Source organism: Copidosoma floridanum, unplaced genomic scaffold, assembly GCF_036245765.1.
Source record: "Copidosoma floridanum isolate Cflo_tuat_1 unplaced genomic scaffold, Cflo_Japanese_pri ptg000001l, whole genome shotgun sequence".
Lineage (NCBI taxonomy): Eukaryota > Metazoa > Arthropoda > Insecta > Hymenoptera > Encyrtidae > Copidosoma > Copidosoma floridanum.
Window position 1 is genome coordinate 22,020,554 of NW_028321878.1, and position 10,853 is coordinate 22,031,406.

Sequence of the window (10,853 nt, forward strand, 5' to 3'; positions counted from 1 at the left end):
AATGGTGCCAGGGAGCCCATAAAGAAATAGGGGGATGCCCCTGAAAAGGTAGAAAAGAGTAACAGAAAAAGAGATTTTATGGATAGTAGACTGACAACGAGTGAGAAAAGGGTGAGAGTTGACGACGATAGGTGTGGCAGTAACAAAAATAACACGGCAGCCGTATTAATTATAGAGCACGTCAAGTTTTCAAGAGACCAATTATTAATGAGAAAGGATAATATAGCATATTTCATGTCAGTAAACTGCAGAGACAAGATCCCAATTTGTAAATAGTTAAGGGACCTCCAAATAATTGACGTTGATCAGATAAAGTTTCAGAATCCCGGGATCGGTACCATAATACAGACAGAACTAGATAACGGTCAATTAATCTTTTCACTTTTTGTAAAATATGAGGCTGTAGATATACCTTCTGTAGTATCCGTTATTGATTGTTTGAAACGGCTAAGAGAAGCCTTGATAAAATTAAAAATTGCAACGGTAAGTTTTGCCAAGGTAGAAGACGGACTAGACAAACTGCACTGGCTACCTATAGAATACGCGTTAAGAAATGAGTGGGATCAAGACGACCTAAGACTGACCATATGTACCGGTGAAGTTACCATTCCCCTTCACGACGATAGACTAGGGATAATAAGCGAAGCTTACGACTCTCTCATTAGAGGACACAAGGGAATATCAAAAACTTATAGTAGAATACGAGAAAAATATTTCTGGAACGAGATGAAGGAGCATATATTTGAGTACGAACGAACATGCATAGAATGCCAAAAGAAAAAGTTAGTTCACCTAAAAACAAAACTCCCCATGACAATCACTACTACTTCCGAGGAGGCCTTTGAAGTAATCAAAATAGACATAGTAGGTAGACTCCCCATCACCACCGTCGGGAATCAATATATACTAACGATCCAATGTAATTTAACTAAATATTCCAACGCCCTTCCTTTACCCGACGCAACAGCCGAGACTGTAGCCACCCACTTTGCTTTAGAATTCGTTTATAGATTCGGCTGCCCAAAAATCATAAGAACAGATCTTGGATCTAATTTTTAGAGCCAACTAATGAAACGCTTTACAAAACTCTTCAGAATAAATCAATTAAGGACAACTGCTTTTCGGCCACAGTCTATGGGCTCAATCGAGAGAAGCCATCACTCGTTAGAGTACTTGAAAATGTATACAAACTCAAGCAATTGGGATACGTGGTTACAATTTGCGCTATTTTCTTATAATACTTCTATTCACTCTTGCCACGGGTGTACTCCTCATGAGCTTATATTCGGGCATGAGGCATGGCTTCTTTCGGAATTTGAGGGCAGCATAAAAGAAAAAACTTACGCGAGTTACCTCGATGAATGATTGAATAAATTAATTATATACAGCACAAGGCTAGAGAAAAGCTCCTAGAAGTTAAGGAGGGATCAAAGTTGTATTACGATCAAAAGGCGAACATAAAAACTTTTAATATAGGAGATATAGTCTTTCTTCAAAAAGAACCCCAAATAGGAAAATTTGGTGACCATTACGCTGGCCAGTACGAAACAATGGAAATATTGAGCGACCGAAATGTAAAAATCGATCTAAGAAATGGCAAGACTACAATAGTCCACATGGATAAATTAAAACACGCGCATATTCGTCCATCTAATTAGTCTCGATCAAATATTGTAATCACGAGCCTGTATGAATTTAAATAATAAAGGAAAGTTAAGAGGTCAGGGAGGACAAAAGAGAATGATCGTTGTCCATCGGGTGAGGCGGGGAAATTACAGCGATTCTGCCTTCCTTTGTAAAATATATATATATGTATATTAACCATTCAAACCAGATACCTGATAATTTAGAATTTTGTTTATCATCTACTCAAATCTTTGTAATTAAGCAGAGTCGTTGTAGAGGGGCCTCATTCCCTCTTAATAATAAATTATTCCCTTTTGGAAACTTTAACAAATTCCTCTTTTATTTAAACCCCCCCCCTCTCCTATATATACATAAATTTGATTGAAACTAACAAGCTGCCTTAAGAGAGGGTTATATCCCTTATTATGGTCCAGGTTGTGACCTCTGTCATTTGGTATGTCGTCTTGGTTCCTCCTTTACCTGTAAAAGGCATGGACACTGGACTGACTACAAGTTTTTGAATTCCGCGGTACACCTGAGGGGACAAGTCACAAAGTCCCTAACATAAGCTCTTTTTAACCGAACAGACCTTAGGGCCCTACAATTTCCTCCCTCGAATCTTTAGCCCAGTATTCATCTTTCCACCACCGAATGAATCACCAACTTACCAGGTAAACAATCTTAGGAAATTATAACCTCTGAACTATTTTAAACTCCTCTTTTAAGCTCCTCCTTATTTCTAGCACACAAGTAAACATGAACGATCTTCTATTCCCAGACGCCCTGTTTGATGACATTGACATCTTCCCCCCATACCTGGATTTTCTGGACGGGGAAGACTGGATGATGTAACCAGTTAATCAGAGTGTTTTGTGTGTCATGTGTCAACCGAGACTGCCCTGCATTTTCCATGCGGACGAAGAAATGTTGGGAATAGCGCCCCAGTTACTCCATGAGCCGGCTGTGGCGAGGCCTGGCGACCCTCCAGAGATTCCTCCACCAAGGATTGAGGCCCCTCAGGTAGCCCTTACTTACCCCCCAATAACCAGGGCTATGGTAGCATATGCCATCTTTGACCATGCAAAACCGAGTGTGGGTTTGTATCCTTTAGAAGGCCCCACTTCCCCCGTTGATAGCCGGGAGGCTGACATGCTCGACAAGGCGCTCAGGGGAGTTTTGCGGGGTAAAAAGGAAATTTGTAAAATCAAACACATGAAATGCCTATTCATGGAGAAGGGAGAGGAGTGGTTTTGCACACGATGCCGACCCGTTGGAAGTTCGGAATGGAAACTAAGAAGTATCCATCTTGTAGGAAAACATTTCCGGAATCCCCAGTGTCCAGGACCATGTCAAAGAATTCCTGGAATTGTCAATGCTACAGACAAGTGTCCAGCCTGCCAAAAGGTATGGGTTATTGAGTAAGCAACAGGAAAGATATAGAGAACGGGATGGTTTTTAATTCTGAAGAAAACTTTTAGTCCGGATTGTACTCAGATTAGTGTTTTATTCAGTGTTAGCACTTTATACCTTCATGTGATGGGCCAACCTGTAACCAGCTTTACTACCTGTATACTTAGTTTTATAAGCCAATTTCAATCAATTATATCACTTTATACTTACCTTTTAGGTTGATTGTAGCTTCACCATCTTATTAAAAACCTATAATTTTTATTGTTTCAACATCATTTACTCTACCTATGCATGTCATCAACATAATTATTTGTCCTTGGGTCCAAGCGGTAACTAAGACACAGGAATACCACATTTGACACGAGTTCTTGATCTTCAAAGAAGTAATGACGTAGTTGAGGACGAGGAGGAAGAGGCATCCAAAACGATCTCAATAGCTCCCCTGCCTGCACTGAGAGATTAATGGAACGCCCTCTGTCCTTCAGGTGGCGCGGCTGAGCTACCACGTACGCTGGGACGAAAGACGACCCAGATTAGGACACCAGGCGCTCCACTCTTGCAGCACAAGCAATGTACCACAAGTATGGTGCTATTAACGTGCTATTGACGAGTACATTAGATGTATCCACAGTAGCTCGCATGCCGAGCGTCGAGTATAATATATTATAATGCATACTCGACGCGCATATGTGTATGTAACGGGCATGTGTGCATACGTATATAGATGTATATATGTGTATTATTGAATGCGTTTGTATGTATGCACGTTTATGAATACGGTATGTTTTAAGGTTGATCAATTTATTCGAGGAGTAACATATTCTGTATTATTATTTGCCACTTATTACGTTATTGTAAATGACACTAGAAACTTATACATTATAATAATTGACAATCTAGTTTTATACAAACTGAATATTATAAAAATAAAAAATTGAAACTTATTTTTTTTGATAGTTTGTTTGAATAAAAATTTTTATTTGACAGTTTGGAGAGATAATTTTTTTGTATAAAATACAGTTACAGAGTTAATATGTATAAAAGTTTTTAGAAATAATATAAAACATCTCAAATTTTCGTTACTTTAAAAATCATTTTTTTTTAAATCGACACTCTTTTAGCTTTTTTTGCTTTTGTTTTCGATTTCTGAGACTAAACAATTTATTACAAAAAAGATGAACTATTCAAGATCTTTATGATTACGTATATATACATACATACTTATAATATACTGTGGGTGTAGTTTTTATTTTTGTGACAGAGTAACGCACACGTAGCACCTATACAGTGAATAGTATGTATAAATATGTCCAGTACTGATGTGCTATGTATCATGTACATACATTATTATCTATAAGATACAAGTAACTTATCTAATAGAGAGTATAAATAGCTAGTGTCGTGGACATATACTGTGACATAAACCGGTACAGACCATGCACTAGATAGCGGGACAACTGCTTTACTGTATAGATAGTACTGCTGCTGTACTACGGTGCGCGGTGGTCCACCTAGCGTTCAAAGTGGCCCGCCAGCTGTCCCACTGCCTGGATTGGTAGGTGTACGTTAGATTAGGACTCTATTCGACCGTGCGAAGACAGAGGGCGTTCCACTAATCTCTCAGTGTGTAAGCTTCAACCTACACCAATCTCTTCGATGAAGCTGAAAAGGCCAAAAATGTATTTCGCAGGAAACATGTCATCAACTTCCACCTTGGATGACACAAAATTATCAAGAGCAGGAAAACTACTAGAATTGTCTCAAAGATAAGTATAAATGACGAGGAAGAAGGATCAGGAGACTCACCGGATGGTCAAGCGTAAAAAGGATTGGGCCTGAGCCAGATTCTCATACCCGACAAAAAGCTGATGAAATATATATAAAATGCAACAAACAAAGACCAATAATAGGTAAAATTTTTTAGTATTTACTATAAATTTTCTCTTTTAGCGTTTGTTGCACCAGGAGAGGATTATGTTAATGAATTGTGAAATTATTATGTCACCAATATATATTTGGACATGCCTTTTCCTGTAAAATAATAGCAACACTTCTAATCACATGAAAGTTCAAATGAACAAAGCAATATGATTATTCGATCATTGATCGACCCCGAAAGATTTTAAAAATATTAAAGTGACAGTATAAAGCAGGAACCAAAACAAGATTTGCAAGGTTGCAAAAGGTGTCCTCAACATCACAGATAATTTTTAATGACGAATATGGGAGTTACCATTATCATCATCACCATCACCATTATCATTATCATCATCAACGTAATCATCACCCTCATTATCATCATCGTCGTCATCATTATCAGCATCATCATCATCGTCACCATCATCGTCACTGACTACATCATCCCTACCAAGAAACACTACATTACTGGCTGCCCAAAACATACCCCTGATACATGCTAATTATCAGTCGACGCAGAGGTTCCAGATGGATACAGGCGGAAAAGAAAGATACAAAGAAGGTCTTCGCATGCAGGAAAAGGAAATTCATTCCATCCTCCCGACAAACGTCCCTTGCTCACACTCCCCAAACTCTATAAGAAAATTCTAAGATATTCACTAATACAATGTTGGATCTGTTTGGGCTTAATAATCAACAAATAAATCTAAATCAATTTTAACCCTTTAGTTTTACATGAACCTCTTCACAAGAACAATTTATGATTCGATGAAAAGACACCAACTTCTTATGATTTCCTACTCGTTAATATACATCAAAGTATCGTAGTAAACATAGTTGGAAATTTGTAGAGAGGTGAGACTTTATCCAAGAAATAATTCTAACAGGTTGAAAATCCTACCTGAAAACAAAAATTTTTACACAAAGTATACTAATCCACCACAAAAGGGTAAACTAAAAAGATACTTATCTGACATGTTAAACACCCCTAGTTGAAGATTGAACCAGCATTGGGGAATTCCTTCAGAATAACTAAATAATAAATCTGTAAAATCCACTGATAAACAAACCAAGAAGAAGGATATTTAGCCTTTAAATACCAAAGCTATCTATAAACTAAGACTTTATTTGATGAAAGGTTGATTTCGAATATGTCCGCTGGAAAAAAATAATAATAAGCCAACACATGTTTGCCTCAGTTTTATAAACGAAAGAATAAAAATGTTTACCTTCAGTATCTCAACTTGCATGCTTGGTGGCACCATATTCTTCCAAGTACGGCGTATACCTCAGGGAACGTCAGATTTACAGTGTACTTACTTCTCAATCGCTCGAATTTTATTTAAAAAGCGCAAGCCATAAGATTGCGTTTTTTTTCCAGGGGAAGCTGTAAGGAGCTAGCTCTGTCAGCTCCGTGTATTATCGATCCAAGGGTGTACTGTTCCGACATTTAGAGATATATGGGCTCCTCACGATAATAGCGCTACTGATCGTACCGACCTCAGGAGTCAAGCGATACGCACCAAAATTAAAATGCCGTTTCATTATAGGTCAAATAATTAAAGGGCAATAGCAATAACAATAACGATAATGATGACAACAGCAAAATAAAAGCCATACCATAATAGACGACTCTGAAACATATCAATGGATAGACTATAAGAAAGCTCCTTTATTATTTATCTTAAATATTTGGGATCTTTGGGAGACGATATTTTATTTGTTTCAGGAAAAATCACAAATCCTCAAGCAAGCTCCAACTCTTTCGTATTTCTGTACGAATACTTTCCTCGACGCCCTCATGCAAGCTTTGACTCAGCCGCATTCCTACACATATTAGTTTTTACTTTAGAGTTGTAAAAAGTGAAACATTACTCTATGGAACAAGTGTCTGCTGGGTTTCTTTCAGGTCAAAGTCAAATTTTTATGAGCTCTCGAAAAGTCATTAAAAACTGTACGAATATCAAGGGACTGGCTTTACTCATTGTTTATGTGATTTTCATATACTCCCATCTTACCGTTCTTCTCACGGGTATGGTAAAACAGGAGAAGATGCAGAGCTTTGGAAAATACTAGTGCATGGCTTTCTTTCGAGTCAAAGTCAAATTTTTACGAGCTCTCGAAAAGTCATTAAAAACTGTACGAATATCAAGAGACTGGCTTTACTCATTGTTTATGTGATTTTTATATACTCCCATCTTACCGTTTTTCTCACGGATATGATGAAACAGGAGAAGATGCAGAGCTTTGGAAAATACTAGTGCGTGGCTTTTGTTCGAGTCAAAGTCAAATTTTTACGAGCTTTTGAAAAAAATGAACAAAAATCAAGGGACTGGGTTTACTCACTGTTTATGTGATTTTCATACTTCCCGCTCCATGCATTTTTCTCTAGAGTAGGGTAAAAGAAGAGAAGATACGGAGTTGGTGAGGAACTTAAGACCAAAAGGAAGGTCAGTTTCTATCGAGCACTCGTAGCCAAAAAAATATTCTCTTAACTCTGTGGAGTTTATTCCGAGAGTTCGTTTCTGACAGTGAGACAAGTGTATTGTATGATATTTGTGTAAAAAATAGCGACATTGCTGTGGTTATGGTAGCCGAAAGTTTACCACTCAACTCACGGAACAGTTGCTGTTTAAAGCCATTGTTTGACCACTACGAGAAAATAAGTAAGTAAATTTTATCACTTCAAATCAAAGTAATTTTTACGTTAATTTTATATAATTTTACTGTTACTAATTTCAGTGAATACGATAGCTGAGGAAAACAATTTTTTTTCCTCACTGTCACAGACACTAAGTCCAATGACTTCTACACAGGTCATTGGAAATGTAGTTCCAAAAAAAATGTAGTTCATTGTGAATATAGAATGAAAAAAATTTTTTATTTTGACAGAGCTGTCTCATTCGGAACTAAGTGGTCCACAAAAAGAAATAGAACAATAACAGCCTCAACAACAGCAGCAGCAACAACAATAATCACAGTAACAACAGCAGCAACAACAGCAGTAACAACAACAACCTCAGGATCAACAGCAGTAGCAGCAAAAAATATATACGACACCAGAAACAAGTGAAGTGAGTAGAAAAATTAATTGTGGGTGTAACTGTGCTTGTGGTCTTGTACAAAAGGGTGGTGGTGTTACGAACGAACACGTAGAAAAAGTTATTCCAGAGGATCGTGGACTAAAAGATAGAGAATTTATTAGTATAATAAGCGATGTAGAAAAATATATTAAGGCGTTTCAATTAACAGGGCGTCTGATTACGTTTAAGATGTTACCCCCGAATGAAAATTTAGTAACGCTGGGTAAAATAAATGGTTGCTTGGCTTCTATGATAGGAGAATTTATAGATATGATGAAAAACTGTTATTCCCAACATAATTATTTAGTAGGAGTGTCATTAGAATCGGATGGATTGACCAACGGTGCTGTAGGATTATATTAGCGACCTCTTTACATACTCATGGTCGAAGATTTTCTAAAACTGTTTGAAAGGATCAAACAGAGAAAGAGAATTTTTGACGTTTTACAAAATATAATTGTTGAGGTAACATACGTAAAAGAAATAATTTTTTGATGATGAAAGTATCTTTGTAAGACTCTTTAATATTCTTTGGATTTTTTACGTTCGTCGTTGAACGCATTGGAGTCAAGAATTTGTTTCATTTCATCATCTCAACGACTGAGGTTGTTTCCAACAGTTTGTGTAGATCGTAAAACTTGTTGCGATAAAAAATCGTTAGTAGCAGTAGAAACAGGTAATACAGCTTCATGGAGGGGTTTCACATCTTCACTGTGTATTCTATCGAGCTGTTCTTTTGAAATAAAAACTATTTCTTTTTGCTTTCTCCATACCACTTTACATCTTTTTATTTTATAAAGCTCTTGTTAATACTGCGCTTAACACCACTTGAAGTATAAAAGGTAAGAAACCATTACCTTGTTGTACAGTAATTTTTTTTTTTTTCCAAGAATCTTCACTGTCAAAGCCTCCTTCCTTCTTCTTAATCTTCTTCTTCTTAGAAACTACTTTCCGCAACACATTCTTAAATTTTTCAAGTTTTGTCTTTTGTAATTTTTTCATAGAATCAACACCTTTTAGTACATTTAGAACGCACTCGCAAATACAATGAGTTAATTTTTTATCAGCTTTTTTAAATAATACAAAACGCTGATCTTTATTGAAATGCTCGAGAGCTTCCAATATTTTCATGTGTTTTTTCAAACGGTGTCTTTGAAGAAAACGACGAGTTTGAGGACCTATGACTATTTCGGCGACCAAAGTGTTGACCTGTCATCCGTTGTGATGCAGATGCTTACATCGTTCAAACAAAACTGAAGATACAAACTCACTGACCAGTATTTTAAACAAAATTTTATTTATGGATCTATGGTATGGAGAAAGCAACAAAAATGGTTTTAATTTCGAAAGAACAGCTCGATAGAATACACAGTGAAAATGTGAAACCCCTCCATGAAGCTATAATACCTGTTTCTACTGCTACTAACGATTTTTTATCGCAACGAGTTTTACGATCTACACAAACTGTTGGAAACAACCTCAGTCGTTTAGATGATGAAATGAAACAAATTCTTGACTCCAATGCGTTCAACGACGAACGTAAAAAATCCAAAGAATATTTAAGAGTCTTACAAAGATACTTTCATTTCATAGACGAACAAAGAAATCCATACGTATTAACGGTAAAAGAAAAGGAAAAATATAGTACAGATGCAAACATCGAATGAGTGATGATATGATTCTGAAAACTATACCTAAAGCACATCAAAAAAAGTCTGAATTACTTTTAAATTATTTAAAAAAGAATAACCGTAAAATTAGTTGGAATAGTAAGGGTGTCGTGACCATTGATAGTGAAAAAATACAAAGTTCTAATATTATTGACTTAATAAATGATGCGGCAAGACTCAGAAAAACAGTCAAATCTGTGGGTAGAAAAAAATTTGGTAATACATTGTGCGAGATCTTTACTCCTCGAGAAATTGTAGGAAATGATGACCTGTGGGAGATTCGTAACGTCAATTGAGTCGAGACTTTATCAAAGACTCGTAAGAAATTATTCAACTCTAGAGATAAGATAGACCGTGACTATGACGATATTACCGATGAATTGTCGAGTAAAGACGGCAGTGAAGCATATCAATCATTTGGGGAAACTACTATTAAAGAGAATAAAATTATTAAAAGTAACATCAAAAGTCCATTCAAGACATCTATACCTTTGCAAAAGGGAGGAGGAGTAGGAGGTGGACAGTGGCTTGGATTTTGAAAAAATGGACGCGTTGGAAAAACAATACCTTACGCCCAGCCATGAGGCTGGTTTCACAAGGGCTAGAAACTTAATAAGATTAAATAAAAATGTTTCATCAGATAAAATAAAGGAATGGTTGAAGGAACAAGACGTTTACACGTTACACAAAACTATTTGACGTAAGTTTCCACGCCTTTTTTACGATGTCAACGCTTTGGATGATTTGTGAGAGGCTGATTTCATTGCATTAACGTCTATTAAAAACTACAACAGTGGTATGTCGTACATTTTTGTTGTAATAGACGTTTTGAATAAATTTGTATGAGCTAAACCATTACATGATAAAACTTGCCGTGAAGTTACCATAGCTTTTAAAAAAATTCTCGATAATAAAAACTATCGATTTCCAAAAACAGTCTAAACAGATCGGGGAAAAGAATTTTTAGGAAGCGAGTTCCAACAGTTTTTAAAGCATAATGGAATTAAATTTTGGATTGTGAGTAGCCCTGACGTTAAAGTAGCTGTAGTAGAGCGTTTCATACAAACACTCAAGGAACGTATGTACAGATATTTTACATATTAAAATACATACCGCTACATCGATGTACTACAAGATTTAATTGATG